We start from the raw sequence: 11994 nt of genomic DNA, 5'->3' as shown, positions 1-11994 counted from the left end.
TATGTCCTTTCCAAAGAACTGTACTATGTCGATCATTTACAGATAATCTATTATTCGTTTGAAGACATGCTGAGTGCCTTCTGTGTGGCAGCAAATTTCTTTTCTTATTTGAATTCCAAGTTTCCCATTTTAATATTTATGCCTATTTTACCAGAATTCAAAATTGTATTAACTTAAAAATCTTAACATACATAATATTCTCCTTTACAATGGGTACCAAACAATCAGAAGATTCAGCTGCTAAAATTTAATTTTTGCACCACACTCTGATATCTTACATCTTAGAAAAAAAAATCTCCCCCTGTTCTGAAATTCTCACTAGATGCAATTTTCATTTTCATTGTAAGATTTTTTTTTTTTAATCTCTGCTCCCACCTCCAGTTAACTCTTCAAATGACTCCAGTCTTCCTTCCACATTTTCATGGAAACTGCTGTCAAGGCCATCAGGAGCCACTGTATTGCCAGATCCTAAGACACTGGCCCCTTCATCTTTGACTTCTCAGCAGCTTTCAGCAAAGGAAACCCAGCCTCCTCCTGAAGAGGATCCTTTCCTTGGACCTCCCATGAACTGATACCTCCTGTTTTCCCTCACCTCGCTGGCCATTCCTCCCCATCACTTGTGCACGTCTGCCTCTTTGACCCCAGAGCTACCCGTTAGAGCCCTTAGAGCGTGGCGTCAGCCCTCCTCTCTCTTCCGGCTGTGACATTTCCTGGATGAGCTCTTCTTGTAATATGGCTGAAATGACACTCATCAGGACATCTCATTTCTGCTGGACGTAATGCTTTCTATTAGATGACATGTCCTTTTTAAATTCTTCCTTCTCTACTATCCCTGCATAAAATTTGTAGACCATGTAAATTACCCCCATACTTAGTTAGAAAAAAAGTTAATAGAATGACTAACTCACAGATAAATGGAAAAAAATAAAATGAAATTAATTTAAAATAAAATCATTCACATGGAAACGTTTAAGCATGTCTTTATTAGAAGGCATGGCACAGGCAATCCTTATGCCTGTTTATAATGAATGGGCTCAGATTTAGAAGTGATAGTACCAGAAGCCATTCCATATAAGAAGTAAAAGGAAATGAAAATACAAACAGGTAGATGTGGGCATGAGAACAAAAACTAGTTTCAAATAAGTTACAATAAACACAATTCATTTGTACATGGTAAGAAGAAGAGGGAAACAACCTCAATGGAAGTAAGAAAACTGGCCAAGATAAAGCAGTAAGTTTGATATTCTATGAAGAAGCTGTGCCTTTTTTCTTAGTATCAAAATAATTCCTCAGTTATTGCAAGGTATGATGTAGCAATAAAGTATCTCAAAACCTCAAGTATATTTCCCCTCTTGAAATGCCACCACAAAAATAGAGGCATAAAATTTGTCAGTCCTTGGGTTGTGCTAGCAGTAAATAACCCACCTGCCAATGCAGGAAACATAAGAGACTTGGGATCGAGGGTCCCAAAGATCCCCTGAAGGAGGACACGGCAACCCACTCCAGTATTCTTGCCTGGAAAATCCCATGGACAGAGGAGCCTGGTGGGCTGCAGTCCATGGGGCCGCAAAGAGTCAGACACGACTGAAGCGACTTAGCATGCAGGCATGCAGACTACTCTGGAAGACAGAGTTCTGCTTTCAAGAGGCAACTGGGACAAGAGGGTGAATTTGAGAAGAAGTGGTAACTTGAGAGTCAGCAGAGAAGGTATCCATCAGATCTCAGTGGGCAGGACCTCAGCAAAGCTGAGAGACAACAGGCAACCCAGACACAAATACCACATCTCTGCATGGGATTCTCACTCTAGTTGATTTCTTATCTTATCTTGGCAGTATCTGAAGTATCTTGTAAGAACGTTTATTAATGAATAACCTCCATAAACTGCATTCTTAAATAATATTCTTTCTGAGTCCGTTGCAAGGAGTTCCATCTGTCACATGCTTACAATTGGTCTCATCGATTTTAAATAACTTTGCTGCAGCACCAGAACTGATAACCACTAAATACGTGGTTGGAGATGCAACAACACTTGGAGGAGACAGGTAAACAGAGTAAATTTACTTAATGAGCTTCACACGTTATATTTGTTTAGGGTTTCCTCTCCCTGACAGCCTTCTCATCACTTATTAGGCTTGTGTGATTTCTTATGGAAAAGCTTCAGGATCATCATGTACGTAATTATGGCCAATCTGTCTAGGGTATTTCGTTGAGGGGAACATTGAAAAGCTCTACAGACACGGGAGAATGAGACACGGGAGAATGATTTGCTTTGCCCAACTGCCACCCACGTTTCAGGTCACCTAGTTTCCTCTGCCACTTGCCAATCAAATATCAGTACTGCCTGCCAATCATGTGACATCCAGGAAACGCTCCCATAGAATCCCCCAGCACTGTAGGATGGTGATCTGATGCCTGGGGACTTCCCGGGTGGTCTAGTGGTTACGACCTCACCTTCCAGTGTAAGGGGCGCAGGTTCAATCCCGGGTCAGGGAGCTGAGATCCCACCTGCCTCATGGCCAAAACACCAAAAATCATAAAAACAAAAACAAAAACAAAAACCAATCAATACTGTAACAAATTCAATAAAGGCTTTAAAAAATTGTCCATATCAAAAAAATCTTTTAAAAAATATGATGCTTGCTGTAAACCACAGATATATATGTCGGCAACATTGTACCTGACCCAGACTCACACCCAGCTGCCTACACACAGCTAGGCGTTAACTCTGATACTTCTCTCTCCCACTCCCTCCGCTTGCAATCTGCAGCACTTTCTCTTCACTCTATTTCCAGCAAACATTTGTAATATATTCAATTTTTTCTGTTTCCACTGTCACTACTTTAGATCACACCCAGGTCTCCTGCACTGCAGGCAGATTCTTTACCATCTGAGCCGCCAGGGAAGCGCTGGTTTAGTCCGAGCCTTGGTTCTTTCCCCTTTCAACCAGGGCGGTTGCCTTCTAATTGTTTTCTGGTGTTCTGTCCTGTCTTCATTTTACACACGGCAGCCAATATAGACTTTTGTTAAAGACTGTATTTAGACTAATTTTAAGTTCACAGCAACATTGACAGAAGAAACAGAGATTTCTCATAGACCCCCCCGTCTGCATACACCCGTTGCCTCCCCTGTTATTGACATCCCCCACCAGAGTGCTACGCTTGTTACTATTGACCGACCTACACAGAAACATCATAAGCCCCCAAAGCGCATAGGCTAGGATCCACTCTTGATGTTGCGCAGTCTAAGGATTTGGACAAATGAGTAATGATGTGTATGCTTCATTACAGTGTCAGAGTGTTTTCACTCTCCTAAAAATCCTCTGTACTCAGTCTATGTACAATGCCAATCCCATTACTCCCAGCATCTACTGATCGTTTCATGAAAACTGATGTACAGATGATTTACACTGGTGTGTTAATAATATATCAGTTCAGTTCAGTTGCTAAGTCATGTCCAACTCTTTGCAACCCCATGAATTACAGCACACCAGGCCTCCCTGTCCATCACCAACTCCCGGAGTTCACTCAAACTCACGTCCATCCAGTCGGTGATGCCATCCAGCCATCTTATCCTCTGTCATCCCCTTCTCCTCCCCACCCCTCCCGCCAATCCCTCCCAGCATCAGAGTCTTTTCCAATGAGTCAATTCTTCACATGAGGTGGCCAAAGTATTGGAGTTTCAGCTTCAACATCAGCCCTTCCAATGAACACCCAGGACTGATCTCCTTTAGGATGGACTGGTTGTGTCTCCTTGCAGTCCAAGGAACTCCCAAGAGTCTTATCCAATACTACAGTTCAAAAGCATCAATTCTTCAGCACTCAGCTTTCTTCACAGTCCAACTCTCACATCCATACATGACCACTGGAAAAACCATAGCCTTAACTAGATGGACCTTTGTTGGCAAAGTAATACCTCTGCTTTTCAACACGCTATCTAGGTTGGTCATAACTTTCCTTCCAAGGAGTAAATGTCTTTTAATTTCATGGCTGCAATAACCATCTGCAGTGATTTTGGAGCCCAAAAAAATAAAGTCTGACACTGTTTCCACTGTTTCCCCATCTATTCCCATGAAGTGATGGGACCAGATGCCATGATCTTCGTTTTCTGAATGTTGAGCTTTAAGCCAACTTTTTCACTCTCCTCTTTCACTTTCATCAAGAGGCTTTTTAGTTCCTCTTCACTTTCTGCCATAAGGCTGGTATCATCTGCACATCTGAGGTTACTGATATTTCTCCCGGCAATCTTGATTCCAACTTGTGCTTCTTCCATTCTAGCGTTTCTCATGATGTACTCTGCATATAATTTAAATAAGCAGGGTGACAATATACAACCTTGACGTACTCCTTTTCCTATTTGGAACCAGTCTGTTGTTCCATGTCCAGTTCTAACTGTTGATTCCTGACCTGCATATAGGTTTCTGAAGAGGCAGGTCAGGTGATCTGGTATTCCTAGCTCTTTCAAAATTTTCCAGTTTATTGTGATCCACACAGTCAAAGGCTTTGGCATAGTCAATAAAGCAGAAATAGATGTTTTTCTGGAACTCTCTTGCTTTTTTGATGATCCAGCAGATGTTGGAAATTTGACCTTTGGTTCCTCTGCCTTTTCTAAACCCAGGTGTGAGATGAGTGCAATTGTGTGGTAGTTTGAGCATTCTTTAGCATTGCCTTTCTTTGGGATTGGAATGAAAACTGACCTTTTCCAGTCCTGTGGCCACTGCTGAGATTTCCAAATTTGCTGGCATATTGAGTGCAGCACTTTCACAGCATCATCTTTCAGGATTTGAAATAGCTCAACTGGAATTCCATCACCTCCACTAGCTTTGTTCATAGTGGTGCTTCCTAAGGCCCACTTGACTTCACATTCCAGGATGTCTGGCTCTAGGTCAGTGATCACACCATCGTGATTATCTGGGTTGTGAAGATCTTTTTTGTACAGTTCTTCTGTGTATTCTTGCCATCTCTTCTTAATATCTTCTGCTTCTGTTAGGTCCATACCATTTCTGTCCTTTATCAAGCCCATCTTTGCATGAAATGTTCCCTTGGTATCTCTAATTTTCTTGAAGAGATCTCTAGTCTTTCCCATTCTGTTTTTTTCCTCTATTCTTTGCACTGACCGCAGAGGAAGGCTTTCTTATCTCTTCTTGCTGTTCTTTGGAACTCTGCATTCAGATGGGTATCTTTCCTTTTCTCCTTTGCCTTTCGCTTCTCTCCTCTTCTCAGCTATTTGTAAGGCCTCCCCAGACAGCCGTTTGGCCTTTTTGCTTCTTCCTGGGCGTGGTGTACATTGCACCACCTGCAATGCAATGTACAAAAGGTCGTTATCAGTGCACTGCAGCCATTTTGCTTTTTTGCATTTCTTTTCCACGGGGATGGTCTTGATCCCTGTCTCCTGTGCAATGTCACGAACCTCTGTCCATAGTTCATCAGGCACTCTGTCTATCAGATCTAGTCCCTTAAATCTATTTCTCACTTCCACTGTATAATCATAAGGGATTTAATTTAGGTCATACCTTGAATGGTCTAGTGGTTTTCCCCACTTTCTTCAATTTAAGTCTGAATTTGGCAATAAGGAGTTCATGATCTGAGCCACAGTCAGCTCCTGGTCTTGTTTTTGTTGACTATATAGAGCTGCTCCATCTTTGGCTGCAATCTGATTTCGGTGTTGACCATCTGGTGATGTCCATGTGTAGAATCTTCTCTTGTGTTGTTGGAAGAGGGTGTTTGCTATGACCAGTGCGTTGTCTTGGCAAAACTCTATCAGTCTTTGCCCTGCTTCATTCTGTACTCCAAGGCCAAATTTGCCTGTTACTCCAGGTGTTTCTTGACTTCCTACTTTTGTATTCCAGTCCCCTATAATGAAAAGGACATCTTTTTTGGGTGTTAGTTCTAAAAGGTCTTGTAGGTCTTCATAGAACCGTTCAACTTCAGCTTCCTCAGCGTTACTGGTTGGGCCATAGACTTGGATTACTGTGATACTGAATGATTTGCCTTGGAAACAAACAGAGATCATTCTGTTGTTTTTGAGATTGCATCCAAGTACTGCATTTCAGACTCTTTTGTTGACCATGATGGCTACTCCATTTCTCCTAAGGGATTCCTGCCCACAATAGTAGATATAATGGTCATCTGAGTTAAATTCACCCATTCTAGTCCATTTTAGTTCGCTGACTCCTAGAATGTCGACGCTCACTCTTGCCATCTCCTGTTTGACCACTTCCAATTTGCCTTGATTCATGGACCTAACATTCCAGGTTCCTGTGCAATATTGCTCTTTACAGCATCAGACCTTGCTTCTATCACCAGTCACATCCACAGCTGGGTATTGGTTTTGCTTTGGCTCCATCCCTTCATTCTTTCTGGAGTTATTTCTCCACTGATCTCCAGTAGCATATTGGGCACCTACTGACCTCTTTCAGTATCCTATCATTTTGCCTTTTCATACTGTTCATGGGGTTCTCAAGGCAAGAATACTGAAGTGGTTTGCCATTCCCTTCTCCAGTGGACCACATTCTGTCAGACCTCTCCACCATGACCCGTCCATCTTGGGTGGCCCCACACAGCATGGCTTAGTTTCATTGAGTTAGACAAGGCTGTGGTCCATGTGATCAGATTGGCTAGTTTTCTGTGAGTATGGTTTCAGTGTGTTTGCCCTCTGATGCCCTCTCGCAACACCTACTGTATTACTTGGGTTCTCTTACCTTGGACAAGGGATATCTCCTCACGGCCAACCCTCCTGATCTTGAAGGTGGAGTAGCTCCTCTCGGCCCTCCTGCGCTCACGCAGCCACCACTCCTTGGACGTGGGGTTTCCCCATCTGTAAAATGGAGGTGGAGGAGGAATAATTGGTGTCTGCAGTCTCTCCTTCTCTGAGTGGCCTATAAGTGACAGGTCAGGGCTTGGGAAAGGACAGGAGATGGGGCTGAGAAAGCCAAATGGAGCCTGACCGAGGTAAAGGCAGACATGACTGTTCACTTGCCTCTGCTGGCTCTCCTGGGCCCAGCGTAGTCCTGAGCCCACAGCATTGTAAACTGATATATACATTCTTCTTCATACTCTTTTCCATTACAGCTTATCACAGGATACTGAATGTCGTTCCTGTGCTGTACAGTGGGACCTTGATGCTTGTCTATTCTGTATCTATCGTCTCCACCGCTTTGCCTTTTCCAGAAGGTCATGCAGTTGGGATGACACATAGCCTTTTCACATTGGCTTCTTTTGTTTAGTAACATGCACTTAAGGTTTCCTCGTGTCCTGTCAGGCTTCCTACATGGCTCAGTGGTAAGGAATCTGCCTGCCAATGCTGCAGATGAGGGTTTGATCCCTGGATGGGGAAGATCCCCTAGCGAAGGAAATGACAACCCATATTATTGTTCTTGCCTGGGAAATCCCACAGACAGAGGAGCCTGGCGTGCTGCGCTCCATGGGTCCACAAGAGTTGGACGCAGCTTAGCAACTAAACAACAACAAAACAACCTGTCTGCGGCCTGATCGCTAGTGTCTCTTTCTCACTGAACAGTATCGCATGGTCTGTAAAAACCACAGCTCATTTATCTGTTCACCTACTGAAAGACATCTTGGTTGCTTTCGGGTTTTGGCAGTTACGAACAAAGAATCTACAAATATCTATGTGCAGGCTTTTGTGTGCACATAAGTTTTCAACTCCTTTGTGTAAATATCAAGAAGCATGATTGCTGGATCGTATGGTAGAAATATGTTTAATTTTTTAAGAAATTGGCAAACTGTCTTGCCAAGAGACTGTACCATTTTCGCATTCTTACCAGCAGAGAATGAGAACTCTTCTGACTTCACATCCACGCCAGCATTTGGCGTTGTCAATGTTCTGGATTTTGGCCATTCTAATAGGTGGTATGTCATGTTGTTTTAATCTGCAAGTCATTAATGGCATAAGGGATGGAGCATCTTTTGATATGCGCATTTTCCATCTGTAAATACCTTCTTTCATGAAGTGTCTGCTCAGGTCTTTTGCCCATTTTTTAATTGGGTTGTTGTCTCTTTATAGCTGAGTTCTAAGTATTATTTGTATATTTTGGATAACAGTCCTGTATCGGGGGAAAAAGTCAATATTTCTTTTGGATATGTCTCTTGCAAATATTTTCTCACTGTCTGTGGCTTCTCTTATTCTCTTGACAGGGTCTTTTGGAGAGGAAACTTTTTTAATTTTAATGAAGTCCAGGATTATCAAATTATTTCTTTCATGGATTGTACCTAGAGCGTTATATTTAAAAAGGCAAGACCATACCCAAGGTAACCTATTAATAGATTTTTCTCCTGTTATCCTCTGGGAAGTTTATAGCTTTGTGTTTTACTTTTATATCCATATTTATTTTTGCCTTCAGTTCAGTTCAGTCACTCAGTCATGTATGACTCTTTGCAACCCCATGAACCACAGCACGCCAGGCCTCCCTGTCCATCACCAACTCCCGGAGTCTACCCAAACCTGTGTCCATTGAGTCAGTGATGCCATCTAACCATCTCATCCTCTGTCGTCCCCTTCTCCTCCTGCCCTCAATCTTTCCAAGCATCAGGGTCTTTTCAAATGAGTCAGCTCTTCACATCAGGTGGTCAGAGTATTGGAGTTTCAGCTTCAACATCAGTCCTTCCAATGAACACCCAGGACTGATCTCCTTTAGGATGGACTGGTTGGATCTCCTTGCAGTCCAAGGGACTCTCAAGAGTCTTTTCCAACATCACAGTTCAAAAGCATCAATTCTTCTGCACTCAGCTTTCTTTATAGTCCAACTCTCACATCCATACATGACTACTGGAAAAACCATAGCCTTGACTAGATAGACCTTTGTTGACAAAGTAATGTCTCTTCTTTTTAATATGCTATCTAGGTTGGTCGTAACTTTCCTTCCAAGGAGTAAGCGTCTTTTAATTTCATGGCTGCAGTTACCATCTGCAGTGATTTTGGAGCCCCCCAAAATAAAGTCTGACACTGTTTCCACTGTTTCCCCACCTATTTGCCATGAAGTGATGGGACCAGATGCCATGATCTTAGTTTTCTGAATGTTGAGCTTTAAGCCAATTTTTTCACTCTCCTCTTTCACTTTCATTAAGAGGCTCTTTAGTTCTTCGTTGCTTTCTGCCATAAGGGTGGTGGCATCTGTATATCTGAGGTTATTGATATTTCTCCCGGCAATCTTGATTCCAGCTTGTGCTTCTTCCAGCCCAGCGTTTCTCATGATGTACTCTGCACATAAGTTAAATAAGCAGGGTGACAATATACAGGCTTGACATACTCCTTTTCCTATTTGAAACTATTCTGTTGTTCCATGTCTAGTTCTAACTGTTGATTCCTGACCGGCATACAAATTTCCCAAGATGCAGGTCAGGTGGTCTGGTATTCCCATCTCTTTCAGAATTTTCCACAGTTTATTGTGATCCACATGGTCAAAGGCTTTGGCAGAGTCAATAAAGCAGAAATAGATGTTTTTCTGGAACTCTCTTGCTTTTTTGATGATCTGGCGGATGTTGGCAATTTGATCTCTGGTTCCTCTGCCTTTTCTAAAACCAGCTTAAACATCTGGAAGTCCACAGTTCATGTATTGCAGATGCCTGGCTTGGAGAATTTTGAGCCTTACTTTACTAGCGTGTGAGATGAGTGCAATTGTGCGGTAATGTGAGCATTCTTTAGCATTGCCTTTCTTTGGGATTGGAATGAAAACTGACCTTTTCCAGTCCCGTGGCCACTGCTGAGTTTTCCAAATTTGCTGACATATTGAATGCAGCACTTTCACAGTATCATTTTTTAGGATTTAAAATAGCTCAATTGGAATTTCATCACATCCACTAGCTTCGCCTTAATTTTTACTAAGCATCTATCTTTAGATTATTTTTTTTCATGTGGATATCCAGTTGTTCTAGCATCACCTGTTGAAAGACTGTTTTGTCTCCACCATATTGCTTTGCTCCTCTGTTGAATGTCAGCTGAGTGTGTATCTGTGGGTCTGTTTCTGGGCTCTCTGTTCCCTTGGTTTCCTGGACCACTCTTTCACCGTCCCCTCATTGTTTTGACGACTATGTCTTTGAACTAAACCTTGAAGTTGGGCAATGCCAGTTGTCTAGATTGTGGCTCTCCTTCAATGTTGTTTTAGCTCTTCTGTATTTTTCGCTTTTACTTATAGACTTTAAACCCCAGTATTTTTTAACTACACTTTGTGATAGAGTGACGCTGGATCTGTATAACATGTCAAAGTACACATCCACATTATACGCTTGTCCGTGTATGCTTGCACATGACCGACGCTCACACCAAGTCACCATGACATAAGTTTTATCAAATGGGATACATTTTTAAGCATCAAGGTAAGGGACTTCAGAGAGACACTCCCAATATTTATGAGCTTGTCATCATCACCATCAGAAGTATCAGCAGCAGCAGAAACAATCTTATTCAGAGAGGTGGGCGTTGGTTGAGTGACATGTCCAGTACCATGACTGGTCAGTGTAGGAAGAGTCCAAGGCAGGCCACTGATTTCAAGCTTGGTGTTCTTTCCACCACTGCATGCTGTGGACACTGAAGCCGTAAATGAGCTCTGAAACTATGTTTCCCAACTATTTTGCACCTGATGAAACTTTAGGATACCATGTGGTTTACAACAGAAGATGAATTTTTGCAGTTAACTTAAAGCCAGTGTTCTTGCCTGGAGAATTCCATGGACAGAGGAGCCCGGCTGGCTACAGTTCATGGGGTTGCACAGAGTTGGACACGACTGAGTGACAGTCACTTATCACTTATCACACTAAAACTAGCTCCTCATGGTGATATTCTTTACCCCTACCCTTTCTCCAAGCTACAAAACTTCTTATTGTCTAGACAAGTGAAAGAAGAAAGTAGGGACTAAGTATTATTTTCTACTTAGAAGATTACTTATATAAAATATCATAGAAATTTGGGGGGGTTCAATACAGTCAGCCTGATATAGTAGAGGAAAGAATTATAGATTTTGGTTCCAGAATTTATTTTTAAGAAATTCATTTGGCCATTCTGAGACTCAAATAAAATACTGTATATGAAAATTTTCTGAACACTCTAAAAAATAACTGTGCTACATTATTAATATGCCATGTTATAAATTATAACTTTTAATAACTGGAACATAATAAGCTATCAGTAAATATTTTATAAATAAATAAGTATGGTAAGTTTTACATTTAATAACTAACCTGTAATTGTTCTGTATTAAACCATACATTTATTTTTATTAGATTATATAATAGGAAGATATTTTCATTTCATTGACTATATTTATAAATGTTTTCTTAAGTATTCATAATATTCTAAAAATCTATATATTGCATTAAATTTTATAGTAAGTTAACTTTAGATCAATAGCATAATATGAATGCAGTAGCTTTGATTTTAAAGATGTTTGGGTTTTTACTAGAGTGTCTACTATTATTAGCCTATCTTGACTTCAATTATATAAAAACACACAAAAAATAATTAAAGTCTTCTTAGTATAGTCCTTTTATTCCACATTAAATTTTTTGTTACATTGAAATCTGGTATAACTGAAAGAAAAATAAAGCAAATACATTCCAAACCAATTAAAAGGATGATTATTTTAATTATTTTTGGTATTAAATATCTCATTATTTTTAAAGGTTAAATCATAATAAATGTGAAATCTATAAATCTATAAGGGAAGCAATAAAAGTTAAAAATAAGTTGTAAAGTGAAATTTCTGCAAATGAATAATCATAGAATAAAACCAGCCAGCATACAAGGGAACCTTTATAAAGTACGATGTCATGTATTAGTCAAATTTTGAGCTGACTTATTTGCAAATGACTTTCTACCTAATTCCTGGCTGTTGAGATATTAGGGAACCTTCAGTGCAACCTGAAGCTTCCCAAACTTGTGCTGTCTCTGTGGCCTGCCCAGAGCAAGAGTGGGCCCACTGAACCATAAGCAGCAAAAGCTCTCTGTTGACTTCATTGCCCTTGAGATGGCAAGGGACTGTAGAAG

Source organism: Bos indicus, chromosome 16, assembly GCF_029378745.1.
Source record: "Bos indicus isolate NIAB-ARS_2022 breed Sahiwal x Tharparkar chromosome 16, NIAB-ARS_B.indTharparkar_mat_pri_1.0, whole genome shotgun sequence".
NCBI classification, from domain to species: domain Eukaryota; kingdom Metazoa; phylum Chordata; class Mammalia; order Artiodactyla; family Bovidae; genus Bos; species Bos indicus.
The sequence above is the reverse complement of the archived record's forward strand: the minus strand, read 5'-3'. Positions refer to the sequence as shown.